At 49.8% G+C, this 21891-nt stretch overlaps 1 protein-coding gene across 1 annotated transcript in view; it reads left to right on the forward strand.

Moving 5' to 3' along the window:
• Positions 1 to 21891, forward strand: part of SPON1 (spondin 1) — a 243708-nt gene that overhangs the window by 43871 nt on the left and 177946 nt on the right. The gene's annotated exons all lie outside the window — the stretch shown is intronic.

Below are 21891 nucleotides of genomic sequence, written 5' to 3' on the forward strand. Positions count from 1 at the left end.
CCCTGTCACACCCTGCCTCCCCCTGTCACCCTCTGAATCTCCCTGTCACACTCTGCCTCTCCCTGTCACACTCTGCCTCTCCCTGTCACACTCTGCCTCTCCCTGTCACACTCTGCCTCTCCCTGTCACCCTCTGCCTCTCTCTGTCACCCTCTGCCTCTCTCTGTCACCCTCTGCCTCTCACTGTCACCCTCTGACTCTCCCTGTCACACTATGCCTCTCTCTCTGTCACACTCTGCCTCTCCCTGTCACCCTCTAACTCTCCCTGTAACACTCTGCCTCCCCCTGCCTCTCCCTGTCACTCTCTGCCTCTCCCTGTCACACCCTGCCTCTCCCTGTCACACCCTGTCACCCTCTGACTCTCCCTGTCACTCTCTGACTCTCCCTGTCACCCTCTGCCTCTTCCTGTCACTGTCTGCCTCTCCCTGTCAACCTCTTACTCTCCTTGTCACCCTCTGCCTCTCCCTGTCACCCTCTCCCTGTCACATCCTGCCTCCATATGACTCTCCCTTTCACCCTCTGCCTCTCCCTATCACCTCTGCCTCTCCCTGTCACACCCTGCCTCTCCCTGTCACACCCTGTCTACCTCTGACTCTCCCTGTCACCCTCTGCCACTCCCTGTCACCCTCTGCCTCTCCCTGTCACACTCTGCCTCCCCCTGCCTCTCCCTGTCACCCTCTGCCTCTCCCTGTCACACCCTGTCTACCTCTTACTCTCCCTGTCACCCTCTGCCTCTCTCTGTCACACTCTGACTCTCCCTGTCACACCCTGCCTCCCCCTGTCACCCTCTGAATCTCCCTGTCACACTCTGCCTCTCCCTGTCACACTCTGCCTCTCTCTGTCACTCTCTGCCTCTCTCTGTCACCCTCTGCCTCTCCCTGTCACCCTCTGCCTCTCTCTGTCACCCTCTGCCTCTCACTGTCACCCTCTGCCTCTCACTGTCACACTCTGACTCTCCCTGTCACACTCTGCCTCTCTCTCTGTCACACTCTGCCTCTCCCTGTCACCCTCTAACTCTCCCTGTAACACTCTGCCTCCCCCTGCCTCTCCCTGTCACTCTCTGCCTCTCCCTGTCACACCCTGCCTCTCCCTGTCACACCCTGTCACCCTCTGACTCTCCCTGTCACTCTCTGACTCTCCCTGTCACCCTCTGCCTCTTCCTGTCACTGTCTGCCTCTCCCTGTCAACCTCTGACTCTCCTTGTCACCCTCTGCCTCTCCCTGTCACCCTCTCCCTCTCCCTGTCACATCCTGCCTCCATATGACTCTCCCTTTCACCCTCTGCCTCTCCCTATCACCTCTGCCTCTCCCTGTCACACCCTGCCTCTCCCTGTCACACCCTGTCTACCTCTGACTCTCCCTGTCACCCTCTGACTCTCCCTGTCACCCTCTGCCTCTCCCTGTCAACCTCTGCCTCTCCCTGTCAACCTCTGACTCTCCTTGTCACCCTCTGCCTCTCCCTGTCACCCTCTGCCTCTCCCTGTCACACCCTGCCTCCCTCTGCCTCTCCCTGTCACCCACTGCCATGATGCATATTGTGAACTTGTGTTGGGGTGGAGGGGGCAAATTATTTTTTTGCACCTCGGTTCACAACCCACAAGTTCTTCCACTGATCAGAACAGTGACTGGACATTTTGGTGCCCCCCTGTGCCAGAAAAAGAATTTGCAGTTGCCCCTCACACCAAACCCTCAAAAGAGGGGGGGGGGAGGGGGATGATGGATAGAGTGGAGGGTTGAAGAGGAGTTTTTTTTTTTCTTTTCTTTTGGAGTTTTGGTCTCCATTTTCGGCATTGCATCTGTATTTTGATCTTGCTGACATGTTCCCACCTCTTCTATAAGTTCTGTATGATAACTGTGGCGTCTGTGTAAGCTTTGCTTGACAAGGAAATATTAGTCCATTATCTGCTTGGAGTTCCTTAACAATTAAATAGTTTGTTATCATGATACTTTGTTTAATTATACACTTATGTATGTAATGTCAGTAACGAATAACACGGAACAAATTTATTATGTGCAGTCATATAACATAGTGTACAGAAATGCTTTATCTGTATACAGACAGACGCTGCAGTCTCCCAGGCAACACGAGCAGTATAACTCCTAACATCCATATAATGAGACCTTGCCGAGGGGGTCAAGGGTGCCGACAGGACGGCCGAGCCCAGGTAAAACAGAAGGTGTGGCCACCGGGCAGAGGAGGGAAGTTTGACATGGTAAAAATCTCCACATGGGAAAGGTCGACGAGAGATGTCAATGGGGTCAAAATGATGACAGGGTCAAAATGCCGACACGAACAAGATAGAATCATGAAAGGTTCGACATGAGTATCTTCACATTTCTTTTGGTCTCAATGTCGGCAGCTGTCAGCATGGACCCCCAATTAGTGTACCGTGTACCCTCGCTTCGGGCTAGATTTTTTTTTTTCCCACGTTGACATTTTGCTTGTATCAACCAGTTGACCACATCAAACTAATTCATGTCGACCTTTTTTCACGTGTTGACCTTATGCTTGTCAACCAATTGTGGTTGACTGTTAACCTAGACACTGTGGACCTATTGAGAACAATACCCTCCCACGGGAGGAGTGCAGCCTTTGCCTATCCTGGGTGGATTACCAAGTAGAAGGAAGGCTTTGTGTCTTTCTCATTGAGGGTCTGCCGCAGGGCCGGTGCAAGGCAACGGAGCGCCCCAGGCGAGTCGGGGTGGGGGCGCCCCGGTGCCCGGGGGCTGGTACCTGTATTATAAAACTGGCGATGTCCGCGTCCCTGCAGTGCTGGAGCGGGCAGGGGTGTCCGTGCCGCGGGGGTACCTGCGGCACTGTCACTGTCAGTGGCGTAACTATATAATTTGCGCCCCCCCGCCAAAAAATTTTCGGCGCCCCCGCCTCCCTACCTGACAGAGCCGCATCTGCGGTCACTGTCCCGTCCAGTCTCCCGCTGTTCCAGTCTCCGCTGCGCTGCTGCCCGGCCGCATCTGTCTGTGGTCACTGTCCCGTCACTCGCTCCCGGCGCCGGCTCCTGCTGATAATGAAAAGTGACTCTTAGAAAATGGCTGCCAAAACTGTCTGCAATACGGGGGCAGCCATTTTCTAAGTGTCACTTTTCATTATCAGCAGGAGCCGGCGCCGGGAGCGAGTGACGGGACAGTGACCGAAGATGCGGCCGGGCAGCAGCGCAGCGGGTAACTATAGCACCGCAGCCCCCCCGGCGCCCATAGTTACTCTGCGCCTCCCCGCCACGGCGGGGGCTGCGGTGGCTTAGTTACGCCAGTGGTCACTGTGTATAAAGCTGCTGGCGGCGGCGGGGTCCCTGCAGTGAATAGAGAATAACTAGCGCTATGCGGCGGCGCGGGAAGCGCTACTAATTTTTAAAACACTTGCCGCACGCTGATTGGCTGGATCAGCACTTCGCATAGCGCTAGTTATTCTCTATTCACTGCAGGGACCCCGCCGCCGACAGTAGCTTTATACACAGTGACAGCGCCGCAGGTAGTACCCCTGCGGCACGGACACCCCTGCCCGCTCCAGCACCTGACCGCTCCAGCACTGCAGGGACGCCGACGCCGCCAGCTATATGTACATGCTGGGGGTGAGGGGCGAACTGCCGCCCTCCAGGTGCCGGCGCCCTAGGCAAATGCCTAGAGCTGCCTAGTGGTGGCGCCGGCCCTGGTCTGCCTTAATGGCCTCTGCAGCTTTCCTGTTACATTTATCTCATTTACCTCCTCACGTAGGCAAGGCCATAAGTATCTGACACACCATATATCACGGATTTCCATGTACAGAGAACAGCTGGAGGAGAACTTGCTCATTAACAAGCACCTTGACTCTCATTACATTCCATATTCTCATATCATTTATATAATTACTAAAGAGTTTATGTAGCAACCGGTGGAGCAAATGGAATTTTGACTCCCTTTTTGCCCTAACTTAATTCCATCTTTTTCCAAGTATCCCTTTTATACAGCGCATTTTCAATTTACTTCTTAACTTCTCACAATGGAGGTTATTGTGGTTGATTCGCTCTGATGCAAATTCGCATCCAAGCAAGTTCACCAAACTCCGCCCTGCAAATGGAGGCCTGGCCGCCACCAATTCGCAGCGTGTGTTCGCATGCACTGGCTGTGAATGGTTGTTTTACATAAATATCCATTCGCAGCCTGCGGGGAACACCCTCATCATTCAATGCCCAGAGCAACCTTAGATCTGCGTGCACATTCTGAGGGAAGAGGGTGGGCAGCTGACATAGGGTGGTGTCATCTGCCCGCACCCGCTTCATTGGACCACTGGCCGCAAGGCTGCGTGCGTGCACCTGCACACCAAGCGCATGCACATGCACAGAAATACACATGCGCAAAGACAAAACATCGGCCCCATGCAAACGCACGCAGTCGTGCGAACGGACCTGAATAAGGTCCAATGTCTGTTTTGACCAGTACCATACCTCCCAACTTCTGGTCTGGTGAAATCGGGACACTCGTGCGGCGAAGCCTCGCGAGCGCCCGAAAAGGGGGCAGGTTGTATGCAAATGAGGGTGCGGCTTATGCTAATTAGCCGCAACCTCATTTTCATATGAGAATAGACGCTGTGCGCATGCGCACAGCGTCTATTCTATTAGATTGGGGGGGTCTCCCAACTGCCACCCCCCGCAGCGGGACAATGCCTGCCGCGGGTGGGACAGCCGGCAGGACCCGAAAATCGGGACTGTCCCGCTGTAATCGTGACAGTTGGGAGGTATGCAGTACAGACTTCTGTGCACCCATAAAAGCTAACACTGCATTCAGGTGTTGTGCTGCCACTAAATGGCGCCCAGCAGAGCAATAAGTATGGGCACGGAGAGCCGCTGGTGCTGCTGACATTACTGTTATGTTGTTCTGTCATTCTGACTGGCTAGTGATAAATAATTGAATAGCCCAGTGGTTCCCAAACTGGGGTGCCTCGGAACACCTGCTGGGGTGCCCTGGCTTGGTGGTCCAGGACCAATTCAAAATGATTTATGGTCGATGTAATATACAAAACAGTGCTGATGGCTTCCAATCGTAAAATATATGGACCGGATGAAGTCGGAATCCCGGCGGTCGAAATACCGTCGCCGGAATCCCAAATGGCGGGATGCCGGCAATTTCACCCTCTACGGGTGTCCACGACACCCATAGAGGGTAAATAAAATAGTGTGCCGAGAGTAGCGAAGGCACCGGGCCCACTGTGTGGAGAGTGTAGCGAGCCCGCAAGGGGGGGACGGGGGGGGGGGGGACGATCCACACACACCCCTCCCCCCCCCCTGTCGGTATTTTGGCGGTCAGGATTCCGGCATCAGTATTTTGACAGCCAGGATTCCAACCGCTGGGATTTTGTACTGAATGCTTACGGACAAACAGGAGCAAATTCTGTTACTCACAAAGATGACATATAAACACAATTTATTTAATTTAATATATTACTCCATAACTACTCCATGACATTTTTTTAGCCTATGGGTACCACGACAATATTTGTTAAACTATAGGGAGCTGTGATTCAAAATTTTGGGAACCACTGGAATAGCCCCATACATGGAAGCAGTAGCTAACTGGATATGCCAATAGTTTTTAAGTTTTAGTAATCATTGGGTTGTCCCTCCATGTGAGACATTTTTAAATGCTACCTTTTTGAGTTCCACAAATTTTCATCTAAACTTGAAATTCAGCGCAGCTCTTGGAGAACCCAGCGGTTGTGATACAGAGCATGGCTGTCAAGAGCTGTGATGCTTTTCATAAGAGACGATGATATTAAATAATGTATATTTTGGGTTATGCTTATTGCCTTTATTCCATAAATCAGAAGTTATACAGTAAATAACACCGAAATCTAAAAGTTAAACCTTCCCAATGAAATCAGATCAGATTGTTGCAGAAATGCCAAATGTTTTCCTTTCCCAGGTCACCTACCTTCCAGAAACCGTTCAGACTTGAATGAATAAGATTTAACTGGCCACCTCATGTATATAAACAGTATTTATAGTCCTCTCCGGGAACCACAGCACTCAGACATTTAAAATAATATATAACTTCAGTCCCACTTTAAATAATTCAGTACTTTGAGGAGCCAACACAAATATATTATGTGTTTTACTGGCCCTCGTTGTGCGTACAATTTATTTGATTCTTGGTTTTAAGACTCGGGAACTCGCATAACACGAGAGTCCTGCGTCAAGTCTCGGCCAAAGTTTTCTGGAAAACTGTTTAATCTCAAAGTCTAATGTCTCAAGGGACTATGAAACACTGAGGAAAATTAGCCAAGCTTAATTAACTTAAAAACACAGAAACGCATTTTATTTCCTTATTAGTACCTCCATAAATCACAATAGTGCTTCTAGTTAGGTCTGGATTTGGAGAAAGACTGCGAAGAACAAGGGGGCAGCACGGATAGAAGCCTACAGTCAATAAGTCCATACCCTATGTTGACATGCATTAGGTCAACAGGTAAAAAAGATAGGGGTTAAGTTTAGTGGGTACACATGGTCAACATGACACGATTTTACAATTTTTGGAGGGGTAAAATTTACCAGCTCTAGCACAGAAGCAAATGTACACCAAAGGGGATACGGTCATTGGGTCTACAGCAAGTTGGTCGACAAGCATTGGGTCGACACCGTTAGGTTGACATGGGGATAGTTCGACATGGTTCTCGGTCGACATGGGTCAAGGTTGACATGGGTCTAGGTTCACATGGGTTTAGGTTGACAGGTCATTAGGTCAACACAAGCATTAGGTCAACGGGGTCTAGGACGACAGTCAAAAGGTTGACATGGGATTTTTCACTATTTTTGCTTGTCTTTGCAGAGGATGGCGGCAGAATCGCCAGCCGCCATCTGTATCTGCAAAAGGGGACGCGCGCGAACGAGATGCGCGTGCGTCCTCTTCCGACGGCGCTTCCCCCAGGTCCCCGCCAGCTTGTCGGAGGTCACCCGGGGTCCCCACCGCCTCCCCGCACCCCCCCCCCCTAACCCTGTCCGTGTCCCTGAAGCAGAGACGGACAGAGTTCCCGTCGCCCCGCCGCCCGGAAACTGAAACGCGCGTGCGCGTGAGGCGCACGCGCGTCTCAGTCAGATGGAGCGCCAGCGATTCGCCAGCAAGAGGGAGCCCGGCTCCATCTGTATTTCATGCTCTACAATCCACAAGGGCGTGGTGGGAGAATAAAATAGTGTGCTGAGCACAGCGAGGCACCGTGCCCGAAGCACTAGAAACTGTGTCCATGTCGAATATGTCGACATTTGGGTCAAAAACCTGTGAAAAACCCCATATCGACCTTTTGACTGTCGACCTAGACCAGTGCCCTCCTCCTCCCTAGCCCCTATATCCCTTTCCGGTTGCAGGGAGGAGGAGGCGGAGTCCCTGGCTGAGCAGCCAGCCTAGTAAGGGAGGAGGGGGGAGCCACCGGGCACCACTGCCACATCGCCGGGAGCATCCCAAAGGACAGCTCTTAATGCAAGAGCCGTCCTTTGTGATAAGTATCGCATATGTTAGTGCATATGCGATAATTATTTATGCGGCACCCGAGATGTGCGGCAGAGAGGGGCTGCGGATCTTAGTGCATCCCGCCCTGAGTCTGTCTGGAATTCCATTTAATGACAGAAGGATGTGAGCAAGCCTGAACCGACAGAAGACCTGCGGATAGTTCTGAGTTGTTTCAAAAACTGTGTGCATGTACCTAGAACTGATTTAATTTACACTTCTCTTCTGTTCTTTCACTTTGCATTTTGTTAATTGATAAAAACAAACCATTTACACTTCTATTTTTTCCACACCCGCTTAAAAAGTTTACAGCATTGCAGCATACAGGTGTCACAGCATAGAACAAACTCCTCAGTATGTTCCAGTGGTCCCTACTGTAGGCCCCACCCCTGGCCTATCACCTGGGCATCTGTTCCACCATCAGGAGCAATGCCCCCTTCTCTGGAAACACTTATATCAGGAAACCACAGGTGCTGCAAATCTGCCCAACCCTGATCACATCAGTTAGGAAACCTGGACTGGATCTAATTTTTTTTTTTTTTTTTTCGAGAGAGCTGTATTACTAAGTGTTAATTTCCATAAAATTTGATCTATGGTGATAACTTTTAGTAGTAGATACATTAAGAGCATTATCACTGTATACAAATCACTGTGAAACATTTCCGAACGGTTCCCTAGAGTAATATTACCCCAGTACAGGGACTCTACAAAACATCCTGTAATTAGTTTCCAACACGTTTCATCAGGACATACACCAGCAACCTTAGAAGTCAGTGGTTAAATCAATAATTAGTGTGTCGTGTTCCAGTGTCTGCTGTAAATGACGTCCCAGCTGCCGCTGTACCAGATTCCCACTGAGAACCCACTCGCCAGATGTCTTTTTCCCCACTGAGTGTAACCTCTAACCTATTCATGGCGCTGCAGCCTCCCAAGTACACGATAATGCGTGCTTAGCACAGCCCTTGTGAGGGATTTAATATTCTCACAATCTGCCATCGCCAGATTCACCTAAGTCCCCTGCTGCTGTACACAGCAATAAAGCACTCTTCATGTCATTATACAATTAACCGGAGCTGTATCGCGCTCCCGTGCTATGTAAATCATCATATTCCTAGGAATTTAAATATTTACTTAGCATGTTTAGCCTATCTACCCGCTTCATGGTAATTTACAGTTTAGTTGTATGCTGAGCATTTTCTAATATAGCGTCAATGCTGGATGCATTAAAGTTAAAAGGGTAGATGTATCGCCATCTGCACCCAAAGATGTGCTGTGATGTTATTGGCCCAATTCGCAATGTGATGATTGATTGTATCATTTATTGCTTGTAGAGATGGAGCTTGCGAGATAGGGGGCATGAGGCAGGGAGCGGCACGGTGGGCAGGACACGGTGCAGCGGGAGGGAGCAGAGTGGGCTCCTACTCATAGTTACCTCCTCCCCCTGCATTCTGCAGGAGATTCCCTGACATAGCAGCAATCTCCCTCTCTCCCTCATTAGTCTAGCAATCTCCCTCATGTCACCTAGCCCACATTACACTGTTACATCATAGTTACCTCCCCTCCTGCATTCTGCAGGAGACTCCCTGACATAGCAGCAATCTCCCTCTCTCCCTCATTAGTCTTGCAATCACCCTCATGTCACCTAGCCCACATTACACCATTACATCATAGTTACCTCCCCTCCTGCATTCTGCAGAAGACTCCCTGACATAGCAACAATCTCCCTCTCTCCCTCATTAGTCTAGCAATCTCCCTCATGTCACCTAGCCCACATTACGCTGTTACATCATAGTTACCTCCCCTCCTGCATTCTGCAGGAGACTCCCTGACATAGCAGCAATCTCCCTCTCTCCCTCATTAGTCTAGCAATCTCCCTCATGTCACCTAGCCCACATTACGCCGTTACATCATAGTTACCTCCCCTCCTGGATTCTGCAGGAGACTTCCTGACATAGCAGCAATCTCCCTCTTTCCCTCATTAGTCTTGCAATCTCCCTCATGTCACCTAGCCCACATTACACTGTTACATCATAGTTACCTCCCCTCCTGGATTCTGCAGGAGACTCCCTGATATAGCAGCAATCTCCCTCTTTCCCTCATTAGTCTTGCAATCTCCCTCATGTCACCTAGCCCACATTACACTGTTACATCATAGTTACCTCCCCTCCTGCATTTTGCAGGAGACTCCCTGATATAGCAGCAATCTCCCTCTCTCCCTCATTAGTCTTGCAATCTCCCTCATGTCACCTAGCCCACATTACACCGTTACATTTTTTTGGGGAAAAATTAATGTGAGACAGATACATTTACATTGAATCATCAGCACCATTTCCCAGCACTTTACCAAGTATAGTAGCTCTTACTAACTGCTTTGGGGCTCATCTACATTTGGATATAAGTCAATTTAAAATAATATTATTATATATATAATAGTAAGTTACTGGAAAATCCCCTCTCGTTTGCTATTCTGCTTAGTGGTGAATAGACGTTGTGCACATGCGTTGAGCAACACCTTCTCAAAATGATGTGAGGTATGTGCACCCATGTCTGAAATGTTCACCACTCCAGATTCCTTTGTCTGCTGCAGCAGCCCTACAAGCTGCAAATCCCTGAAATTCCCAAGTCACTGTAAATTCCTAAACTCTGTCTAATAGTAGAACCCAATTCTGTTATGATGACGTGTAAGAGGAACATCAGTAGAAAATAAAATTCTAAAGTACAGTAAAAGAAAGAATGAAAGAGAAATGTTTTCCATCATGAATAGTGTTACAATATCAACCTTTGATTCTCTTATAAATAAGTCTTTTGAAAATATAGTCATTCAATGAGAAAGATCAGTTCTTCCCATTACACTCATTGTAAATGCAGAACTATCATACTACAGATGAGCAAAAAGGTTTCACAAAGTTTAAGTTTCCACAAAATTATCTATTCGACAACCCCCCCCCCCCCCCTCCCGCAATTTACAAAAAACACACTTCAAAAATATATTAAAGTTAATTATCTTAAAATGTTGACTGGAGCAGTGAATGGTGTCGATGGAACTAACAGCCCATCTTGGATCGTTCTCTGGACCGAAGTTTGCTCATTTGGCAAGGAATATCTAATTATTTAGAAGATTGGAATCAATTCTGGTTCTTCTGCTTTGCAGTCTGCGTTTCATTTAGAGAACACCAGTGTTATTTGTGCTGGAAATAAATGACAAATCGCATATTTTGTACATACCAACATATGGAAAATTGTGAAATGTCAGTACTGGAAATGTCACATGCCGGATTGTGGGAAAGTCTTATGGCGTGTGTATGATAATGTTCGGTCTTTCTCGCTCTCTTTGGGCCATTGCCAAGTTGGCCGGCTGAGGGGACAATAAAAGTAATCCTGAATAAACAAGAGACTTGGATTGGTAATGAAGGCAGTCCTGGCTGGGAAGCTGAGACAAGACAAAATTAAAATAACGGGTTCAAGGATACAGATGGAGCAGAGTTTGGTGCAGCGTCATTGTGGGTTTTTCATTGCAAATGTGCAAACTAAAGTCCAGATTCAGTACAGCAAAAAAATCCAGAAACTTTGAGGTAAATTTACTAAGATGGGAGTTCAGTTGAAGATGAGATGTTGCTATGGGCAAACAATCAGATACTATCAATTATCTTGCAGAAGGTACTAAATAAATAAGAAGTAGATTCTGATTGGTTGCTAGGGGAGAAATCCCATATTCAATAGAACTCCCATCTTTAAATTTACCCCTCTGTATCTGTAACAAACAATGTTGCTATGCAAGCATACACGCAAGTAGAATCCCCTTCCCCCCTGCATGCTGATCCATTGACTGGCTGAGGGGCTGTGGGCAGCTTTCTTCAGTCAGATAGAGACAGGCTGCCGCTGGGCTGGCTGCAGGTAGGGGGAGCTAGGGTGCAGATCCTCTCAGCCAGTGTTACCAGTCAGAGAGAGACAGGCTGCCGCTGGGCAGGCTGCAGTTAGGGGGAGCTAGCGTGCAGCTCCTCCCAGCCCGTGCTACCAGTCAGAGAGAGACAAGCTGCCGCTGGGCTGGCTGCAGGTAGGGGGAGCTAGATTGCAGCTCCTCCCAGCCTTTGTTATCAGTCAGAGAGAGACAGGCTGCAGCTGGGCTGGCTGCAGGTAGGGGGAGCTAGCATTTAGCTCCTCCCAGCACGTGTTACCAGTCAGAGAGAGACAGGCTGCCGCTGGGTTGGCTGCAGGTAGGGGGAGCTAGCGTGCAGCTCCTCCCAGCACGTGTTACCAGTCAGAGAGAGACAGGTTGCCGCTGGGTTGGCTGCAGGTAGTGGGAGCTAGCGTGCAGCTCCTCCCAGCCTGTGTTACCAGTCAGAGAGAGACAGGCTGCCGCTGGGTTGGCTGCAGGTAGTGGGAGCTAGCGTGCAGCTCCTCCCAGCCTGTGTTACCAGTCAGAGAGAGACAGGCTGCCGCTGGGTTGGCTGCAGGTAGGGGGAGCTAACATGCAGCTCCTCTCAGCCCGTGTTACCAGTCAGAGAGAGACAGGCTGCCGCTGGGTTGGCTGCAGGTAGGGGGAGCTAGCGTGCAGATCCTCCCAGCCTGTGTTACCAGTCAGAGAGAGACAGGCTGCAGCTGGGCTGGCTGCAGGTAGGGGGAGCTAGCGTGCAGATCATCCCAGCCCGTGTTACCAGTCAGGGAGCGATAGGCTGCCGCTGGGCTGGCTGCAGGTAGGGGGAGCTAGCGTGCAGCTCCTCCCAGCCTGTGTTATCAGTCAGAGAGAGACAGGCTGCCGCTGGGCTGGCTGCAGGTAGTGGGAGCTAGCGTGCAGCTCCTCCCAGCCTGTGTTACCAGTCAGAGAGAGACAGGCTGCCGCTGGGCTAGCTGCAGTTAGGGGGAGCTAACGTGCAGCTCCTCTCAGCCCGTGTTACCAGTCAGAGAGAGACAGGCTGCCGCTGGGGTGGCTGCAGGTAGGGGGAGCTAGATTGCAGCTCCTCCCAGCCTTTGTTATCAGTCAGAGAGAGACAGGCAACCGCTGGGCTGGTTGCAGGTAGGGGGAGCTAGATTGCAGCTCCTCCCAGCCTTTGTTATCAGTCAGAGAGAGACAGGCTGCCGCTGGGCTGGCTACAGATAGGGGGAGCAAGCGTGCAGCTCCTCCCAGCCTGTGTTACCAGTCAGAGAGAGACCGGCTGCAGCTGGGCTGGCTTCAGGTAGGGGGAGCTATATTGCAGCTTCTCCCAGCCCGTGTTACCAGTCAGAGAAAGACAGGTTGCCGCTGGGCTGGCTGCAGGTAGGGGGAGCTAGATTGCAGCTCCTCCCAGCCTGTCTTACCAATCAGAGAGAGACATGCTGCCGCTGGGTTGGCTGCAGGTAGGGGGAGCTAGCGTGCAGCTCCTCCCAGCCCGTGTTACCAGTCAGAGAGAGACAGGCTGCCGCTGGACTGGCTGCAGGTAGGGGGAGCTAGTGTGCAGATCCTCCCAGCCCGTGCTACCAGTCAGAGAGAGACAGGCTGCCGCTGGGCTGGCTGCAGGTAGGGGGAGCTAGCGTGCAGATCCTCCCAGCCTGTGTTACCAGTCAGAGAGAGACAGGCTGCCGCTGGGCTGGCTGCAGGTAGGGGGAGCTAGCGTGCAGATCCTCCCAGCCCGTGTTACCAGTCAGAGAGAGACAGGCTGCCGCTGGGTTGGCTGCAGGTAGGGGGAGCTAGCATGTAGCTCCTCCCAGCCCGTGTTACCAATCAGAGAGAGTCAGGCTGCCGCTGGGCTGGCTGCAGGTAGGGGGAGCTAGGGTGCAGCTCCTCCCAGCCCGTGTTACCAGTCAGAGAGAGACAGGCTGCCGCTGGGCTGGCTGCAGGTAGGGGGAGCTAGCGTGCAGCTCCTCCCAGCACGTGTTACCAGTCAGAGAGAGACAGGCTGCCGCTGGGCTGGCTGCAGGTAGGGGGAGCTAGCGTGCAGCTCCCCCAGCCTGTGCTACCAGTCAGAGAGAGACAGGCTGCCTCTGGGCTGGCTGCAGGTAGGGGGAGCTAGGGTGCAGCTCCTCCCAGCCTGTGTTACCAGTCAGAGAGAGACAGGCTGCCGCTGGGCTGGCTGCAGGTAGGGGGAGCTAGCGTGCAGCTCCTCCCAGCCCGTGTTACCAGTCAGAGAGAGACAGGCTGCCGCTGGACTGGCTGCAGGTAGGGGGAGCTAGTGTGCAGATCCTCCCAGCCCGTGCTACCAGTCAGAGAGAGACAGGCTGCCGCTGGGCTGGCTGCAGGTAGGGGGAGCTAGCGTGCAGATCCTCCCAGCCTGTGTTACCAGTCAGAGAGAGACAGGCTGCCGCTGGGCTGGCTGCAGGTAGGGGGAGCTAGCGTGCAGATCCTCCCAGCCCGTGTTACCAGTCAGAGAGAGACAGGCTGCCGCTGGGTTGGCTGCAGGTAGGGGGAGCTAGCATGTAGCTCCTCCCAGCCCGTGTTACCAATCAGAGAGAGTCAGGCTGCCGCTGGGCTGGCTGCAGGTAGGGGGAGCTAGGGTGCAGCTCCTCCCAGCCCGTGTTACCAGTCAGAGAGAGACAGGCTGCCGCTGGGCTGGCTGCAGGTAGGGGGAGCTAGCGTGCAGCTCCTCCCAGCACGTGTTACCAGTCAGAGAGAGACAGGCTGCCGCTGGGCTGGCTGCAGGTAGGGGGAGCTAGCGTGCAGCTCCCCCCAGCCTGTGCTACCAGTCAGAGAGAGACAGGCTGCCTCTGGGCTGGCTGCAGGTAGGGGGAGCTAGCATGCAGCTCCTCCCAGCACGTGTTACCAGTCAGAGAGAGACAGGCTGCCGCTGGGCTGGCTGCAGGTAGGGGGAGCTAGCGTGCAGCTCCTCCCAGCCCGTGCTACCAGTCAGAGAGAGACAGGCTGCCGCTGGGCTGGCTGCAGGTAGGGGGAGCTAGCGTGCAGCTCCCCCAGCCTGTGCTACCAGTCAGAGAGAGACAGGCTGCCTCTGGGCTGGCTGCAGGTAGGGGGAGCTAGGGTGCAGCTCCTCCCAGCCTGTGTTACCAGTCAGAGAGAGACAGGCTGCCGCTGGGCTGGCTGCAGGTAGGGGGAGCTAGTGTTCAGCTCCTCCCAGCCCGTGTTACCAGTCAGAGAGAGACAGGCTGCCGTTGGGCTGGCTACAGATAGGGGAGCTAGCGTGCAGCTCCTCCCAGCCCGTGTTACCAGTCAGAGAGAGACAGGCTGCCGCTGGGCTGGCTGCAGGTAGGGGGAGCTAGGGTGCAGATCCTCCCAGCCTGTGTTACCAGTCAGAAAGAGACAGGCTGCCGCTGGGCTGGCTGCAGGTAGGGGGAGCTAGCGTGAGCGGAGACCGGGATGGGTATGGGTCATTGGGTTGACCCTATTTAGGTTGACATGCATTGGGTCGACCACTGAAGGTTGACAGGGCTTAGGTAGACACCTGAGACACCTGAAATAGGTCAACACAAGCTGGGCTGCCACTACATATTGTGGGGCCCAGGACAGCCCAGACAGACCTGCTGTTCCCACCAGATAGATTGGACAAATACATCTGTAGGTGTGTACCCAGCATTAGACTTGGGTGAGTTATATTGTTTCCGTGCAGGGTAGATACTGACTGCTTTATTTTTACACTACAATTAGATTTCAGTTTGAACACACCCAAATCTAACTCTCTCTCTCTGCACGTGTTACATCTGCCCACCCCACAGTGCAGCATGGTTTTGTCCATTCAAGATAAAATTTTGGGCCTGAATTAGGCCCATACAAATCCTAAAAACCCATCTCCGACAATTGAAGCTGTATATTTTCTACCGCCAGCCCATTTCCCATTCGGAAAAATAAAAAGTGTGTTCATAAAAAAAAAAAAAAAAAAAAAAATCCCAGAGATTTACAATGAGCAAAGTCCGTCCTGCGCACAGTCCCAAAGTGCGTGATTGATATTCTCAACTATGGTAACTTAATAAAACGTTAGTAGGTCCATAAATCACAAAGGGACGTAGATTGTCACATTTTGGAAGAGACGCTGAATGCTTCGCAGTGTTCTAGAGTTTAACTTCTCAGAGCCATAACTAAAGATTTATAAAGCCCCAAGGCAATCTAATCCTTTCCCTAGCTGCCCTCCCTCCGCTCTCTGTGGTTTTAATGCTCGTCATAATGACTCCTCCTTGGGAGATGAGCCCAAGCCAGGAAGTAATGCACGCTATAATGATCAATTTCAAAAAAAAAAAAAAAGATTCCGTTAAAAAGACAGTTCCTCGCATGCCCGGCCTGCGGTCGGGAAACTGCCGCCTATCACAGCTTATTTGATTTTAATGCCGGTCTACATATTTATGAGAATCTCATCTGCGATGTCATTTGATATTTTTCATACAATCAGTATCAGTGGTCGAAGTGGAAATTTTGAAGTGGGGGTATGGAAATTTTGAAGTGGGGGTATGGAAAAGTAAAGAGTGAATATAGTGCGCACCTTCGGACACCCCCCTGTCCATCAACGTCCCCTGCCAGACTGCCCCGTTGTACAGGGGTATTACAAAAGCACAATATGTGCTGCTGAGTGATCAGAGAGCATCCTGAGGGGGGAAAAAAACTTTTTTTTTTTATCTTCAGATTAAAGTGGGGGTATGCCATACCCCCGTATACCGCCCCACTTCGACCACTGATCAGTATACAAAACATGATGATCTAGAAGCAGTTTCAGCCAGCACCCATGCCGGCGCTCATACATTACCATATGATTTGGGGAGAAAGGCCTGGCTCTTTGCAATGTAATTCCACGTTCTGTGGATGTAATGGACCGGCAAATGAGACAAAAAAATTGGGTAGGATTACTTCGGCCATCTCTGTCCCTTTATCATGATATCGCCGCACAATTCAGATGTGAGATTAGAATAAACTTCAACAAAATGATTTTAAAAAATGTTAACGCAGATTTATTTGTGCATGATTGTCTGGGTTGGGATCATTTCGTCTACAGCCTTATCGTCGACAGTCATTAGGTCGACACCATTAGGTCGACATGGGAAAAGGTCGACATGGGTCTAGGTCGAAATGGGAGAAGGTCGACGTGGTTCTAGGTTGAAAGGTTTTTCACAGTTTTTTACCTGAATGTCAACACAGTCGACATGCAGGGCCGGATTATAATGGGGGCACAAGGGGTCAGTGCCCCTGGGCCCCCCTCTAGCTAGGGGCCCCCTGTGGTTGGCATGTATTTTTCAAAAAAAAAAATATATATATTTTTTTTAAGCTAAAGATTTTGTGCATGGCAGTGGGGTAGTGCTGCAGCTTCACCTATCTGCCAATGTGACAATGATTAATGGTGCTGAGCATTGGGAGCCAAGTGTGCAGTGCATTACTGGGAGTTGACTAAGTCCCATTACACTTTGCACCAGAGGGCAGAGGCTGAGACGTTTGTGCTGAGCTCTGATTGGTGGAGCTCATTACATGCTTCTCAGGCCCATTGATAACAGCAGCAGCAGCCTAGTCATGGGAGGGTTTTTAATCAGAGGCAGCGCTGGGACTGTGAGGTCTCCTACAGAGTAAGGTGCAGAGGGACAAACACAGGCTTTTCGTGTGGTATGTATGTATGTGTATATATATATATATATATATATATATATATATATATATATCCCCTGAAGTTACCCATTGACCAAGTTTATACTGCCTTTACTCTGTGTTTTGACAGTGTTGACAGTGTAATATTCCCCCATGCAGTTTGCGGCCAGTAATGACAAGTGCAAGGGGGCCCCCCTGTCTAAAGTGCTCCGGGCCCCCCGAAGGCTTAATCTGGCACTGTCGACATGGACACAGTTTAAAGTGCACCGCATCCCCTCGCATCGCTCGCTGCACTCGCAATGCGTCGGGCACGGTGCCTCGATACGCTCGGCACACTATTTTATTCTCCCACCAAGCCCTAGTGGATGGTAGGGCATGAAATACCGCCTGTCGGCACATGTGGGCTCAAAAAAAGTGAAAAACCCCATGTCGACCTTTTGACTGTCAACCTAGACAATGTCGAACTAATGACCTTTCGAACTAATGACTTTTCGACCTAGAACCATGTCGACATTTTCCCATGCCGACATAGACACATGTCGACCCTTTTCCATGTCGACCTAATGGTGTCGAGCTAATGACTGTCGACCATAATGCTGTGTAGACCAAATGACCGCATCCCGATTGGGAGAATTCTGATGATAGTTTCCAACCTGACCGCAAGACTCTACAGTGCAGCACCTTGTATCTTCCGGATCCACTTTCTGCGCCACAATGGGGAATTGGTAAAGAACATATATACTGTAGGACTATAGGGTAACAAGGAGTCGGCATTAGGAAAGGTTGTGTTGTTATATACAGGGGCTCCGAACGTTCAGATGGGCCCCTGGAAAATCAGGGAACGTGCCCAATGGAGAAAGGTGGGGCAAATTGAAGGTGGTACTTAGTTTGTGCACCAGCAGGAACCGGCAGGATGGGAGTTCTATTGTAGATTGGCTATTTGCAACCAATCAGATTCTATTTCTTATTTATTTAGAACCTTCTAGAAGATAATAGGTAGAATCTGATCGGTTGCTGTGGGCAACATCCTGTCGTCACTAGTAAATAACCCCCATAGTGAGCAATGTTTCCGGCCCATGTAGATACAGGAGATACAGTACAGTAAATGAATTCCTGTACATCTTGTGCTGGGGATATTAGTGTACAGGCACACTGGGGTAGTGCACATGGGCCCCTTGGTCCAGGGGGCCCACACACTGCACATCCTGCACCTATTTAATTATACTTTCCGAGGCTTTCTGCAAAAATCACTGGAAAAATGTCCCTCGCAGCCATTCCTGTATGTGCAATAGAAAGTCCCCGGGAGTGTGGCACGGGCGCCATGTTCCCGAAGACCAGACAATGTGATGCCAGTGTCTACTGCATATCCGGAGAGGAGGGGTCCAATCTGAGCTTGCATGTGGGCATCCTCCTCTCTTAGGGGGTATATGCAATCAAGGATCCTGGTCCGTTTACGGTCTGAACGACAGCAGATCGGCAGGTGGGATTCCAAAGGAGGCATGGCTGTAAAAACGTCCGTGGATTGTCGATCTGCGGCCGCGATCAAGACAATCCACGGCCGTTATCGGCAGAATGGACCCTGACAGCTTCTAAAGTCGGGCTCGTTCTGCCGTGATCCCTCTGCTGTCGGTAAAGACAGCGTTGAATAGGGCCCTGCCGTTATTTCCCCCGTCGGAAATAGCAGCGGAACATTGCACACCCCCCCCTTAAAGCACCTGGGATGTGATGTCTTTGCTGTGTTTATTCAATGAACTGTACCCTATGAAACATTAACCGAAGAGTATTCAGATACTGTGATTCATTTATGATTAATATGTTTATATAAATATAATGGGTAAACCTAAACAATACAAATACGTAACTTCCCTGCAGAACGTCGCTGGGCTTTATCATTTTTGCGCAGAAATATATACTTTCGTATTGTTATTATCTCCAGTTATTTAGTAAACTCCACGGAACAATTTCATATAGTTTCTTGGTCAGTGACATCAAAGTATAGAAAGTAATTAACAGTTTCAATGAAACTGGTCCCATAAGGCAGCGTTGGGAGATAACGAGTTATGATGACATACAAGTGAATATTGCTACTTTTGATTGCGCCGCAGAAAGCAAGACGTAAAATAGTTCTTATAGAAGACATCTGCCGCAGACAAGTAAATTTCTAATTATAGAGTAATTGTTTTCAATGTACATAAATTATTGTGCGGGAACGAGCAGAAAACAGCTTTGTTCTCTCCTCTGTTGTGATCCATATGTTCAAGAATTGAGACACATTTCCAAAATGGTAATTCCAGAGATAAATTGACGGAATTGGTCCATCAGAATGACATCCCGTAAACTGACGTACTGACAGCGTTCTTAAAAATACAGATTTCATGTTGCATAATTTGTTTCTTTGGAAAATGATGATACCGCAGTTGGGTGACTGAAGTCTGACATTATTATTATTATAATCTTTTATTTATATGGGGTATGATATACACTGCAGCACTGTGCGGTTGGATTGTATTTCCAGGCCTGTCAGTCCTGTGTCAAAAGAGCTTGCAATCTAATTTCATTAACACACAGCAGCCACGCACATTTGGGGAGAACATATAACTGTACACAGATCACACAGAAGCCCCCAGCGCTGTAAGGTTGAGTACGCACTTAGCCATCAGATTGGCCATTCAGCTGATCCACTGACCTTTCTATTGGTCTATGTCTGCCCGATTTTGACATCATATTCAATGTATTCGGCAACCAATATATCGCTGTGTCGGTGGGTCATCGGTACACACAGGTATATTGGCTTCAGCTGAGTTACAAGTCCAACCTGACATGTCTGTGAATGAAGTGGTGCAATACCGCAAATTGTTATTTTGGAGCCTGTCCTCACTGGATAGGCTCCTCATGATCAAAGGCAGTTTTCTGGTCTCACAGGACCTGGCCAATAGGGGATTCCCTCTTACCATCAGTAACCGCCTGTTGCTGACTCCACCCACTGCTCAGTGGGTGGGTATAATGCTGCCACCACTAGACTCCTCCCACATGGCATCTGGAACCATGGTGACAGCCCCTTTATATAGTCAGAAGACACAATAGCATGGTCAGATCCTCCCCCATATACCTTTAAAGAATCGTATATCAATCAGACCTTCTTACTTTCAATGCATAAATAAATCCAAATTACATGATGTCAAAAGGATCAACCGAATTTCCTTAAAATGTCTAACAAATGTGCAGCAAATGATTGATTCCGTTACTTGACTTGAGAAACACAGAAGTCCCCGTTACTAGAACCACCTTTACCACAGGGACTGCAGGCACCAATACTACATTTAACCATGCAATCCTACAGCTGTGCATAGAGAAAGTAAAACACATTTTAAACATGTCAAGCGCTCATTGTCATTGAAATAGGGCTGCGCAGCACATGGATTAACCCGTTCAGTGCCACAGCATACCTATTTGTCCATGTGGAAAGGGTTCTCCGGCCACAGGGTCAGACCCAGGTTGACAGTCCCGGGTCTGCGACCCTGACCAGGGTTATTTCTGGAACTTGCAACCCAGGTCAGTGCCCCAGTTTATGTGTGACTGGTATGACCCAAGTAGTTCATTGGCGGCCACAGTATCATTTGGAGATGGCATCATCTCTAAGTACTGCCAGAGATGATGGTGCGAGCAGGACAACCTGGGTTACTGGAAGACCTACTGTAGGTCCAGTGTGACTGGCGACAACCCAAAAATAACCCAGGTCCATCACCCAGGTGTGAAAGAGGGTAAATACTAAAACCCTGTCTTAAGGGTTAAGGGTCCAAGCCAGGGTTTATATCTGTAATGGGTATTTTTGCTCAACAATAGACATTGTTACATAAACATTAATCCAGTTGAGCACCTCCAAAGCAAAGTCTTGCAGTTTGCAATGGCCCCAGTATAGACAATAGAAGAGATCCGCATATCGGACGATAAATCATACTGTAGGCAAGAACTTGTCCGGATTTCTGGCCATCAGAAACATCTTCGCTTCCTTTCATTACATTTCAAGTTTCAGATTTCTTCTGCTTTCCCATTGCCATAAAAATATGAGACTCCTGCATTGCACTAACCCTAGGGACCCCCATTTTCCCTTAGGTTTCTTCTTTGAGAGTCAAATGACGGCTTCTGCAATGTACTTTCACTTTGAGCTGTGACAGTTTTTACTTTCACTTTGAGCTGTGGCAGTTTTTAGCCTACAAACTCTCCACCCCACCCCCAGTCCCTATCTGCTCCTACTTCCAATCTGTCTTCACAGCTCCCTCTCTCTTTCTGCTGACATCTTTTAGCGCACAAAAGAGTAATTTAGTCCATCGTGTGGCCTCTAGTGGTCAATGGCGGTACTACACCTCATAGAGGTGAGGTGTAGTTAGCTTTTTATATATAGATCAGTGCCCATCAGCAGTGTGTGGTGGTAAGCTGTCCAATGGAAATAGCTTCTTCTTGTGTTAGACCATTTATTATTCGGGAATGGATCATTAGGTCACCACAATGTTGGTCGACATGAGTCTTGGTCAACATGCAGGAAGGTCGACATGAGTCTAGGTCGACATGGGTTAGGTCGACAGGGCCATTAGGTCGACATGGGTTAGGTCGACAGCCAAAAGGTCGACATGGGTTTTTTCCAATTTTTCCCCTGAATGTCGACACAGGTCGATCCTGAAACGTAGCACCACGGCCCCTCGCATGGCTCGCTGCTCTTGCCATGCTTCGGGCACTGTTTTATTCTCCCACCAGGCCCTAGTGGATGATAGGGCATAAAATACCGTCTGTCGGCACATGTCAGCTCAAAAAAAATGTGAAAAACCCCATGTCGACCTTTTGACTGTGGACCTAAACCATGTCGACCTAGACTAATATCGACCTTCCTGCATGTCGACCTAATGACTGTCGACTCAATGACCGT

This window comes from Crinia signifera, chromosome 11 (assembly GCF_055691185.1).
Source record: "Crinia signifera chromosome 11, ASM5569118v1, whole genome shotgun sequence".
NCBI lineage: Eukaryota > Metazoa > Chordata > Amphibia > Anura > Myobatrachidae > Crinia > Crinia signifera.